The following is a 14,071-nucleotide window of genomic DNA, read 5'->3' as shown; positions in this document are numbered from 1 at the left end:
AGCGTCTGCCTCCAATGCAGGAGACCCAGGTTCGATCCCTGGGTCGGGAAGATCCCCTGGCGAAGGAAACGGTAACCCACTCCAGTATTCTTGCCTGGAGAATCCCATGGACGGAGAAGCCTGGTAGGCTACAGTCCACGGGGTTGCAAAGAGTCAGACATGACTGGGCAACGGAACGAAACGAATTTTGCCTCACTGACAGCCTAGGCAGAATACTATCTTTACTTGGAGAAATAAGTAAAAGCAGGTTAATCACTTTATATTAAAAAAAATTTAAACCAGGATTGTTATGGTGTAACTAATATTTAAGAAACCACATGCATTCAAAGTGTTTGATGTTATGGCATATGTATATACCCATGAAACTATCACTACAATATAAGGATGATGAGCATGAATATCACTCCCCTCTTTTCATATGCCCTAGGTAATCTTTTCCTCCCTAATGTCTCCATCTCTCCTGCTATATCCCAAGGAAACCATTGATCTTCCTATCACTGTATCACAGTATGCATTTCCCAGAATTTTATAAAAATAGAATCATGCATTCTTTACTTTTTTGTCTGGATCCCATCATCTAGTATAATTATATTTCACATACTCAACAGAAGTGTTTGAGTCTCTCTTCTCCAACAATTATTATAGTCAATCTTTTCAACTGTAGCTATTCAAGTAGGTGTGTTACCACATCTCATTGTGGTTTTAATTTGTATTTTCTTAATGATTAGTACTATTGAACCTTTTTTATGTGCTTCTTTGTCCCCAGTGGCTCAGACGATAAAGCGTCTATCTACAATGCGGGAGACCTGGGTTCGATCCCTGCATCGGGAAGATTCCCTGGAGAAGGAAATGGCAACCCACTACAGTACTCTTGCCTAGAAAATCCCACGGATGGAGGAGCCTGATGTCCATGGTGTCGCTAAGAGTCAGACACGACTGAGCGACTTCACTTTCACTTTGTCACTGAACATATATCCTCTTTTATAAGATATATTTAGGTACTGAGGATTCAAGTTGTATCAGACAAATGATTAGTGCTTTTTAAATCTTTGGTTTATCTTTCATTATTCTAACAGTATCTATTGAAGAACAGGAGGTTTTAATTTTGATGAAGTCTAATTTTTCAATTTATTATTTTCTTAATCCAACCTAAGGTCACAAAGGATGCTTCTGTGTCTCTTCAAAAGTTTTAGAAGTTTTGATTTTACATTAACTTCAATGTTTCAATTTGAGTTAAAAAAAATTTGTATGGTTGGAGGCAGAGAATAAAATTTACTTTTGAAACAATCTCTGTCTTTTACTTGAACTGAGATGATTTATATTTAATGTAATTAGTGATATGATTAGGTATAAATCTATTATTTTACTCTTTATTTTCTGATTATCCTAGCTCTTCTTTATTTTTCCTTTCACAGTTTCCTTTTGGGGGAGAGTAACTGAATAAATTGTATAATTCCAATCTCTGGCTTAGCAACTTTTTTGTTTTGTTATTTTAGAGATTACATTATGATTTATACATCTTTATCTTACAATTTACCTTCAAAGGATATTATAACACTTAACCTATAGTTCAGTAATTTTATACTTGTATACTTGCACATCTCCCACCCAAATGTTTTGCTTGTATCATACACTTCACACAATATGTTGTTATTGTCTGCACTTAACTAGTTCATTATCATTTACAGATATTTAAATTTTGAGAAAATTTCATAATTTACCAGTAAAGTCATCATTTTGGACTCTAAGAATAGATTCATACTATCAAGCATTATTTTGCATGTTCCTGCAGGTGTTTTTTTGTTTGTTTGTTTTTTACCATCTTAAACTATGGGTATGCCATGATATAGTGTTCAAACTTTTGAAAGTCTGGAAAAGTCATTATTCTGCCTTCATTTTTAATAATTTTTCCCCAGTATAAAATTTCATGTTGACTTTTTTATTTCCCCAACAGTTTAAAGAGACTGTCCTCCTCTCTTTTTGCTTGCCTAGCTTTCAGTGATAAATGTGCTGTCACTTCCATCAATGTTTCTTCGTGGTTCTGTCTTTGGATGCTTTTAATATCTTTATCACAGATTTTGGGTAGTTTCAGTATAATGTGCCTTGCTGTACTTTACTTGAAATTTATCTACTATTTGAAGTTTGGCTTTCTTGAGTCTATATGCTAATGTTTTTATCATATTTACGATATTTCCAGGTATATAACTTCTAGAATGTGCTCCTTTCTCTGTAATTATTAGACACTATAAGATGTTAAGAAACTGCCACACTTGCCATGGTGAATGGGCTTGTGTAACTCAATGAAACTATGAGCCATGCCATTCAGGGCTACCAAGACAGGTAAAGTGAAAAATTCTAACAAAATGTAATCCATTGGAGGAGGAAATGGCAACCCACTCCAGTGTTTTTGCTTGGAAAGCCCCATGAACAATACAAAAAGGTAAAAAATTATGACACCAGAAGATGAGCCTCTATGGTCAGAAGGTGTCCAATATGCTACTGGGAAGAGCAGAGGGCAATTACAAATGGCTCCACAAAGAATGAAGCAGCTGTGCTGAAGTGGAAACGATGCTCAGTTGTGGATGTGTCTGATGCTGAAAGTAAAATCTGATGCTGTAAAGAACAATATTCCATAGGAAGTTGGAATGTTAGGTCCAAGGACATGGTCAGGCAGCAGGTGGCAAGAGTAAACGTCAACCTCAGTAAACTAAAATGGAAGGGAATGTGTAAATTTAATTCAGATGACCATTATATCTACTACTGTGGACAAAAATCCCTTAGAAGAAATGGAGTAGTCCTCATAGTCAACAAAAGAGTCCAAAATGCAGTACTTGGGCGCAATCTCAAAAATGACAGAATGATCTGTTTATTTCCAAGGTAAACCATTCAACATCACTGTAATCCAAGTCTATGGACAAACCACTGATGCTGAAGAAGTTGAATTGGCTGGTGCTGGGAATGCACACAACATCTTCTCGAACACCAAAAGAAGATGTCCTTTTCATCATAGGGGATTGAAATGCAAAAGTAGGAAGTCAAGAGACACTTGGAGTAACAGGCAAATTTGGCCTTGGAATACAAAACAAAGCAGGGCATAGGCTAACAACAATTTTATCAAGAAAACACACTGGTCATAGCAAAAATCCTTTTCCAACAAAACAAGAGACAACTCTACATAGGGACATCATCAGATGATCAACACCAAAATCAAACTGATTATTTTCTTAGCAGCCAAAGATTATATGGAAGCTTCTATTATATGGAAGTTCTAAACAGTCAGCAAAATCAAGACCTGAAGAAAATTATGACTCAGATTGAAAGTCTTTATAGCAAAATTCATACTTAAATTGAAGAAATTAGGGAAAATCACTAGGTCTTTTAGGTATGACCTAAATCAAGCCCCTTATAATTATGCAGGGGAAGTGACAAATAGATTCAAGGAATTAGATCTGGTAGACAGAATGGCTGAAGAACTACGGACAAAAGTTCATAACACTGTACAGGAGGCAGTGCTGAAAACCATCTCAAAGCAAAAGATGTGCAAGAAGGCAAAGTGGTTAACTGAGGAGACTTTACAAATAGCTGAGAAAAGAAGAGAAGAGAAAGGCAAAGGAGAAAGGGATATGTTCAACTGAATGTAGAGTTTCAGGAAATAGCAAGGAGAGATAAGAAAGCTTTAAGTGAACAGAGGAAAACAATAGAATGGGAAAGTCTAGAGATCAATTCAAGGAATCTGGAGCTATCAAGGTAACATTTCATGCAAAGATGGCCACAATTCAGGGTAGAAATGATAGGGACCTAACAGAAGCAGAAGATATTAAGAGGTGGTGGCAAGAATAGAGAGAAGAACTGCACATAAAAGGTCTTAATGACCTGGATAATGATGATGGTGTGGTCACAGACACCTTGAGATGTCTTGTGAACCAGACATCTTGAGAGTGTGAAGTCAAGTGGGCCTTAGGAAGGATTACTACAAACAAAGCTAGCAGAGGTGACAATTCCAGCTGAGCTACTTAAATTCCTAAAATATGGTGTTATTAAAATCTTCATTCCGTATGTCAGCCAATTTGGAAAACTCAGCAATGGCCACAGGACTGGAAAAGGTCAGTTTTCATTCCAATCCCAAAGAACAGCAACGCCAAAGAATGTTCAAACTACTGTAAAATTGGGCTCATTTTACAAGCTAGAATGTGCAAAATCTTATGCACAAAATCCTTCAAGTTAGGCTTCAGCAATACATGAACCGAGAACTTCTTGATGAATAAGCTAGGTTTTGAATAGACAGAGGAACCAGACATCAAACTGCCAACACTCGTTGGATCATGGAGAAAGCAAAAGAATTTCAGAGAAACATCTATTTCTACTTCATTGACTATGCTAAAGCCTTTGACTGTGTGGATCACAAGAGACTGTCAAAAATTCTTAAAGAAATGGGAATACCAAACCACCTTATCTGTTTCCTGAGAAACCTGTATGCAGGCCAACATGCAACAGTCAGAATCAGACATGGAACAACTGACAGGCTCAAAATTGGGAAAGGAGTATGTCGAGGTTGTATATTGTCACCTTGCTCATTCAACATATATGCTGAGTATATCATGAGAAGTGCTAGTCTGGATGAATCACAAGCTGGAATCAAGATTTCCAGGAGAAATATCAGTAACCACAAAAATGCAGATGATACCACCCTAATGGCAGAAAGTGAAAAGGAACTGGAGAGTTTCTTGATGAGGGTGAAAGAGTATTGTGAAAAAATTGACATGAAACTGAGCATTCAAAACAACTAAGATCATGGCTCCAAATAGGAAACGGAGTACATCAAGGTTGTATATTGTCACCTTGCTTATTTAACTTATATGCAGAGTACATCATGAGGAACGCTGGGCTGCAAGAAGCACAAGCTGGAATCAAGATTTCTAGGAGAAATATCAATAACCTCAGATATGCAGATGACACCACCCTTATGGCAAAAAGTGAAGAGGAACCAAAAAGCCTCTTGATGAAAGTGAAAGAGGAGAGTGAAAAGTTTGGCTTGAAGCTCAACATTCAGAAAACGAAGATCATGGCATCTGGTCCCATCACTTCATGGGAAATAGATGGGGAAACAGTGGAAACAGTGTCACACTTTATATTTTTGGGCTCCAAAATCACTGAAGATGCTGATTGCAGCCATGAAATTTAAAAGACTCTTTACTCCTTGGAAGGAAAGTTATGACCGAACTAGATAGCATATTGTAAAGCAGAGACATTACTTTGCCAACCAAGGTCCGTCTAGTCAAGTCTATGGTTTTTCCCGTGGTCATGTATGGATGTGAGAGTTGGACTGTGAAGAAAACTGATCGCCAAAGAATTGATGCTTTTGAACTGTGGTGCTGGAGAAGACTCGTGAGAGTCCCTTGGACTGCAAGGAGATCCAACCAGTCCATTCTAAAGGAGATGAATCCTGGGTGTTCATTGGAAGGACTGATGCTAAAGCTGAAACTCCAATTCTTTGGCCACTTCATGTGACAAGTTGACTCACTGGTAAAGAGTCTGATGCTGGGAAGGGTTGTGGGTGGGAGGAGAAGGGGACGACAGAGAATGAGATGGCTGGATGGCATCACCGACTCGATGGACATGAGTTTGGGTGAACTCCGCTAGTTTTTGATGGACAGGGAGGCCTGGCGTGCTGTGATTCATGGAGTCGCGGAGAGTCGGACACGACTGAGCAACTGAACTGAACTGAAGATCATGGCATCTGGTCCCATTGCTTCATGGCAAACCAACAGGGGAAAAGTGGAAATAGTCACAGATTTTCTTTTCTTGGGCTCCAAAATCACTGTGGATGGTGATTGAAGCCATGAAATTAAAAGATGCTTACTCCTTGGAAGGAAAACTCTGACAAACCTAGAGAGTGAATTAAAAAGCAAAGATATCACTTTGCCAACAAATGTCTTTATAGTCAAAGCTATGGTTTTGCCAGTAGTCATGTACAAATGTGAGAGTTGGACCATAAAGAAGGCTGAGTGCCGAAGAATTGATGCTTTAGAATTATGGTGCTTGTGAAGACCCTTAGAGTCCCTTGGACTGCAAGGAGAGCAAACCCATCAATTCTAAAGGAAATCTACCCTGAATATTCATTGGAAGGACTGATGCTGAAGCCCCAACTCTTTGGCCACCTGATGCAAAGAGATGACTTATTGGAAAAGACTCTGATGCTAGGAAAGATTGAAGGCCAAATTAAAAGGGACAGCAGAGGATGAGATAGTTAGATAGTATCACCAACTCAATAGACATGAATCTGAGAAAACCCAACCCCAGGAGAGAGGGAAGATAGAGAAGCCTGGCATGCTGCAGTCTTTGGAGCTGCAAAGAGTCAGACACAATGTAGTGACTGAACAACAAGAAACCATATCATTAAGAATTCCACAGGCCTGGCAAGAAGTATTAGATGGAATAGTTGAATATTACATCTCAACTGAATAGAAGAAGACTATGTATGTGACAAAACCAATCAATATAATATTGTAAAATAATTAGCCTCCAATAAAAATAAAAATTAAAAAAAAGAAATAATATAAGAAATAAAAAAGAATAAAATGAAATAAGTTAAAGAAATAAACTAGCTCTGATTATGCTACAGTTCAAATTCCCTATTTATAATAGAGGGCAATTTAAAATATGTATACCAAACAATAAGTGAGTTAAAACACTCAAAAATAATTCTAGTGATTCATTGGAAACAGTATGTAAAACAGAAATAATGAATATCAGCTTGGGCAAAAGGATAAAAATGAATAAAAACTTAATGGCATACTTACATTTTTCTTATCATATACCTGATCCAATCCATCAGGAAATTCTTTTGATCCTTCCTTAAATATAACTAGATTTCAACCATCTGAAATATATAGTTTCACAAATGATCTCCCTATTTCTGCTCAGCAGCTAGACACACCATTTTTTCAATATGAAGCCATTTTAAAATACTACATCCTTATATTCCACACACAATTCATTTAAAGTCAACATTTTTACATTGGCCTATAAGACAGACATACAAAGCAGGCTGAGGATCTGGTTCTCCATTACCTCTCTGACCTCATATTTCTCAGCTACCCAGAACACCTCCCTCTGACACCTCATCTAAAATATATATTCTTAATATCACTTACATATATCCTTGCCCAAATTTCTTCTTTTACAGAAACCTATGCGGCTGTCCTATTTAAAAATTTCCAAATAACTCTCTATTGTTTCTATAGAATATGTAAAACATGCAACTTTCTAACATACTGTAACATTTTTCTTCACCAGGAAGGGAATTGTCTTTTCTGCTTTGTTCACTAATATTTTCTTTACCAGGCACTCAGTAAGTGGATGAATAAAGAATAGAGTCTCCTAAAATACCTAGTTGTCAAACTTTCCATCTTAAAATGCTTTCAAAAATGTTTGTACCTGTCATCGAAAAAAATTAAAATGTGACTAAAGAAAAATGAATAGAAAGAGATAAAAATTCTGTTGTACAGTTATAAAGAACTCTGAAATTGATTAAATCTAAGAATTAGTATTAGAAAACAAAAACAATGTACAGAAAGTTCATAACTGAATTTAACAAAAATTGATACATACGATGCAGTAAATATTCTTCATAAAGTATATAAAAGGTGTAAAAATAAAGATATGAGTATAAATGGTAAACCTAAAATCTGAAAATAAACTGAAATATTAGCACAAAAAGACTAAGTGTACTAATAGCTTAAAAGTATATAAAAATAAAGAACACACAATAATATGTCAAAATAAATAAAAATTATTTGCATTTAACAGCGTAGATTTTGCAGTGAGATAGATTGTGTTAAATACAAGGATTTTAATCTCCCAAGCAACAGACCTAAATTTTTAATGTTTTCACATGCAAAGTGGGAGATATACATTTTTAATTGAATTAAGAGAATGATTCTTAACAATGCAGCACTGAACATGGCACATAGTAAGTTGTCAATTAATAGTATATTTGTAATGGCAATGAGGAGTGGATTCTATAATGATGCCAATACTCACATTTTGACATACAGGAATCATGCAAGTATGTTAACATGTTAAACCATATGAACAGTTTATGTAAGTTTATACAACAAGTATATATAATGTGCGCTTCCCTGGTGGCTTAGGAGTAAAGAATCCATCTGCCAATGCAGGGGGCACAGGTTCAAACTCCAGGTTAGGAAGATACCCTGGAGAAGGAATTGGTGACCCACTGTAGTATTCTTGCCTGGGAAATCCCATGGACAGAGGTTCCAGACAGGCTACAGTCCATGGGGTCCCAAAAGAATGGGACATGACTTAGTGACTAAACAACATCATATATACATATAATTTCAAGCTTGAAAATAAAATTTAATTATTAGCAACCAGGCACTAGGACCACTAATAGCTTTAAAATATATAAAAATGAAGAACAGTGAAATGGTATTTGCATCTTATTCCCTGCACTAAAGTAACATCATCAACTGTTAAGAGATGATCTAATGTCCATACTCAACTTTAGCACATTTTCCCACCCAATAATAGAAAACAGTCTTCATGCTTCCAGGAAGTTTATTCCCATTGACACATATGTGCTCATTCTGAGTTCACTGCCCTGTCCTATTGCTTACTGCTACTGCTGCTGCTAAGTCACTTCAGTCGTGTCCGACTCTGTGTGACCCCATAGACGGAAGCCCACCAGGCTCCCCTGTCCCCGGGATTCTCCAGGCAAGAACACTGGAGTGGGTTGCCATTTCCTTCTCCTATTGCTTAAGCTCTCCTTTATTTCTTGCCTTTAAATATCTACATATGATGTGCCATTAGATTATTTCCTGGGAGGACTATCACTGGCTCCAGCATTCCTCTAGTAGAATTCTTTGCCTTGTCTCCAAGTTTGAAGTGCGTAGGGAGCTTTAAACAATAAAAAAAAAAAAAAAAAGAAAGAAACAAGCCACAGATTACCAGGCTGCACCATAGGTCACCTGCAACAGAATCTATGAATGGAGTCCAGGCTTATGTTTTATAACTTTTCAGATAATTTTCAAAATGCATTGAGAACTACTGCTTTGTGTCATTTATGAACACTGTTGATGGTCTTTTTAACATTTGAATTTAGGTTAACTATTATTGTTTCCCTCTTAAGATATCTTTGTCAAAATTTGTACATAGTTTCTATATTCTTAGAGTATGATGGAAAATATTGCACAGCTCAATTCAACCCTCAAAAGGCACAGCAGAGCAAATCTAATCCATTACCCATCGTATCTCTTTCTTCCTCAAGTAGAGTGAGCCATCACAAAACAGCTCCAAAATACAAGGCTTTTATTGATCATTTCATTCCTATTCCTATAGCCCTTCAGCCTTTGTTGCACAATTTCAAGTCATAATTTTATTCAAACTCAACATCTGAATATATTAAAGATAAAAAATCAGAGGTTTATGTGGAGAAACTCTGAAAAATTATTGGGAGAGAGGATAAGTTTCCTCTCTGTGGATATTTATGTGAGTTATAGGAAATATAGCAAAATGGCTATTTGATGAACCACTTGTTTCCTATTCAGTTCAGTTCAGTCGTTCAGTCGTGTCCAACTCTTTGTGACCCCATGAACTATAGCACGCCAGGCCTCCCTGTCCATCACCAACTCCCGGAGTTTACCCAAACCCATGTCCATCGAGTCGGTGATGCCATCCAACTATCTCATCCTCTGCTGTCCCCTTCTCCTCCTGCCTTCAATCTTTCCCAGCATCAGGGTCTTTTCCAATGAGTCAGCTCTTCGCATCAGGCGCCCAAAGTATTGGAATTTCAGCTTCAACATCAGTCCTTTCAATGAACACTCAGGACTGATCTCCTTTAGGATGGACTGGCTGGATCTCCTTGCAGTTCCAGGGACTCTCAAGAGTCTTCTCCAACACCACAGTTCAAAAGCATCAAGTCTTCAGCTCTCAGCTTTCTTTATAGTCCAACTCTCACATCCATACATGACCACTGGAAAAACCATAGCCTTGACTAGACAGATCTTTGTTGGCAAAGTAATGTCTCTGCTTTTTAATATGCTGTCTAGGTTAGTCATTATTAATTGGTTGTTCCTATTAAGACAAATATTTATGTGCATATATATGTATATGCAAATATTTAAATATTACAAATAAATACCAATCCATAATATGGACAAGACTGAGCAACTGAATTGAACTTAATCACAGCTCTAGAGAATCAGGAATTGTAATTTAATTGGATGATTTCAACATTTTAAAGAGCTCAACTATTTTTTCAAGCATAATTTCTCAAGAAATAGAGCCAAATGATTTTTAAATAGCAGTGAAAGAGTCTGGATTCACTTTTTGTAGGATTCACCTTTGGGAATCATATTATCCTAATTTCAACTCACAGCAATTCCTAAAGATTACTTCCTAAAGGTAAGATACACCTGTAGCTTCATAGAACAAAGATTCAGAGCCCAAGCCTTCATGAGGTGATATTTAGTCTTGTCTTGGGGAGAATACTTATGCACCATCATAGATTATATGAGAAAATGAGAAACAACAGGATCAAACTGTCAGTATTTAATGCTCACTTTCTTGCTTTTTAGCTCTTTAAAAGCTACTTCTTTTATTTGAATGTGCACCAGGACAACATCATTTAAAACAGTTATATTGAACAAGTATTTCAAGATATACCTTTTATTGCATGAACAACTTACATAAGCGCTTGCTTAAGTCATTGGGAGGATTTAGATGCTGAAATAGACAACCTCAATATTTTCTTAACAGAGAGTAAGGAGACAAATTCCCATAATTACAGCCCTGTTAGCCAGGATACAGACAAGCTGAAATCATCTTTCCCAGAAGATTTATGATAAAAGTAGAAGCAATTATCAAGAAAAGGTCAGTAACACTGAGAGTCTCTCAACAGTACTGATGGAAAAACCAACTTGATTTAATTCTCATAACTATTGGAAAGGTGGCTGGTGAGCATAGGGTTAGAGGAGATATGCTATAGATTTCTTCAAAAGATTAAGGCAGGTATTGCTGATATTGCTTTAACTAGGTTTCACAGCCAGGTAATAAAAATACTACTTTAAAATATTTCAAGTTTATAGTTAAAAGGAAGACAAAAGCTAACATGTCACTACGTAACCCATTTCATGTAGTCTATGTTCTTTATTTCCAAGAGTAAGTCTTCAGAAAAACATTATTTTGAAGTAAATAAAGAAGCTGCTTCAGGACCAAAACATTTAGATTTAATATGTTCTGAGTATCTGTGCAATTTATTCAAATGAATGCTATTATTTATCTTTCACAACTTTGTTCTGCAAACACTGCATTCAATTACACATTTAAATATTTTTGCTGTATTATATGTGAGGATTTTATGACAGGATTATGAGTAGCTTAAGAAACTTATTAATTAAGGGACTACAGCTCAAAGGTTGACCTCTCTGATGATAGGTTTACAGAGAATACTTGATCTATGAATCTTATCTAATCTATATTGGCTATTATAAATATTGGGTCACAGACCAAAATATCATGAATTCAATTTCTGGATAAACTCATTAATTGCAAATAATTTGTTCACGGGTTGGGAAAAGCAGAATGAGATTTTTTCCTAGCAGACAATCACTGAAATTTTATCTTTCGCTCAATAGGAATATCCACTGCCTTCATTTAAGAGCTAGTTACTTAAAGTATTATAAATGCATGTGTGTTAGTGACTCAGTCATGTCTGACTCTTTGTGACCCCATGGACTATACATTGCCAGGCTCCTCTTTCCTTGGAAATCTCTAGGCAAGAATACTGGAGTAGGTAGCCATTTCCTTTTCCAGGGGATCTTCCAGACCCAGGGATCGAATCCTGGTCTCCTGTATTGCAGGCAGATTCTTTACTGTCAGAGCCACCAGGGAAGCCCAATAAATCACAAGATAGTTTTAACGCAATGTCACAAATACTTCTGAATTAATCTGACTTTTGCCATTCTTACTACCATTATCTTCACCCAGTTAAGTTAGTTACACCTGGGCAACAATTGGTTTCTACTCAATTTCACCATAATTTTTTTCTGTCATTAAAATAGAGTTTTTCTGTCATTAAGCTAGCTTACTTCCAAACTATTCTCCACAAGGTAATCAATGTAGACTTCCAAAAATGCAAATTATCAACATGGCCTGTCTCTATAGGGGCTTCTCAGGTGGTGCTAGTGGTAAAGAATCTGCCTTCCAATGCAGGAGATACAAGAGAGGCCAGTTTATTTCTGGGTTGGGAAGATCCCCTGGAGCAGGAAATGACAATACACTCCAGTAGTCTTGCCTGGGAAATTACATGAACAGAGGAGCCTGGTGGGCTACAGTCCATGGTGTCACAAAAGAGTCAGAAACAACTGAGCAACAGAGCACTCCCCTTTATATGGTTCACTCAGTCCCTATTTCCCTTAAAATAAAGTTATTAACCCATAAACAGGATAAACAAGTGTCAAACAATTGATCTAGCTTGTTGTATTCTCTGGCCTGAGCTCTTGTCCTTGCCCTTTCTCAGAGTACACATTAACCAAAGTAAATATTTTTTAGAGTTTTTTAAATAGAGTATAACTTCCTTTCAGGGGCATTCCTTCCTTTCTTCTAGTACTAAAGTGCCCACTGGTATCCAGCAAGTTTCTTTAGTAAATGTGAGTTAAATATCATACACTAAAGGTATTCTTCCTTGATTATTAGAAGTTTTTTTTGTTTTATTTTCCAAGTTTCCTACATTTTATCCCCCATAACTTTACATTTTATTGTTATTACCTTTATAATGACCATTTATTTTCTATAAATTATACCCTTTGAAGGCCAAAATGATACTACCTTCTCTCCAATATGCTCCAACAGCTATCACAATTACTGAAATCTGACACACATTTCCTAACAAAAAAGAGGTAAGCCACCACAGGCCAAGCCCAAGGTCTAGGCAGAAAACCTGCCCTGCTCTGAAACTTACCTTCAGGAATGGTTTTTTCTGCTTATCATCCTCTGAGATTTGAAGGCAGCCTGGATAGATATGCCAGGTCAGGAGAATCGAACTTACCCATGTTAGTCTTCCATTTTCTGTTTCTGCAGAAGCCCCTGCCTCTGCCTCCGCCCCCACCAGCTCCTCCTCCAGGCCAGGTGTAGCAGCTTTCTTCAGTGTACCCTGAGGACTACTTGAATCAGATTCACCTGGGATGTAACTCAATCCCTGAACTTACTCTCAATCTTCTAAATCAGACTCTCTGAAGAGGATTCTGGAATCTGAATTTTAAATAGATACCTCAAGTGATCATTAAGCACTCCGTATTGGGAGCTTAATTGAGAGGGAGTGAGCAGAGGATGCTTATCACATAGGAGAATGAAATAGCTTCCACTTAGTTTGCAAGAAAATGGTATCCTCAAAACAGATTTTACAGCCTTTGGAGGAATCCTTTAAGGGTAAAATATTGAGGATTACAGGGAATTCTTAAAGAATGAAGCAGCTAAGAGTGGAGTTGAAAGAAGATGAGAATAAAGGAAAGTGGAAGGATAAGTCAGAAGAGAAGAAACACTGAAGCATATAAGCAGCAGCAGAGTGTTAGGAATGTTGTACTTTCCCACTTTCACAAATAGAGTATATATATTTTAAATCTTACCTCCTTGGAATTACATTTATTTAGGTTTTATCTGTTCCCTGGCTAGCTTACTTGGATTTATACACTTATAATTTATAAAAGGTGAATGAGCAAATAATTCTTGGCCTCACATTTACATTTTACTAATCATCCATATTAAACCAAGTAATACAGAGGATATAAATTTTTCTGAAGATCTACAAACCAATGATATTGGAAAAGCATTTTTTTTTCATTCTTTCTTAATTTACACCACAGGCAACAGTCTTTTGTTCCTACAGATAAGCTTGACCTTGCACAGAGGGAACATAAACAAACTTAAGTGACTATTCAGGAAGGCACTTTTTTCCAAACATCATAGCTTCTAAAGATCAGTAAGTAAGAAGTGACTACTAATTTCCTCAGGTCATTTCATTAAGTCAGATCCATATTTTAACATAGCATAA

This window comes from Moschus berezovskii, chromosome 4, assembly GCF_049115385.1.
Source record: "Moschus berezovskii isolate FMDL1 chromosome 4, NW_MosBer_1.0, whole genome shotgun sequence".
Classification (NCBI taxonomy): Eukaryota; Metazoa; Chordata; class Mammalia; order Artiodactyla; family Moschidae; genus Moschus; species Moschus berezovskii.
Note: the sequence above shows the minus strand (reverse complement) of the source record.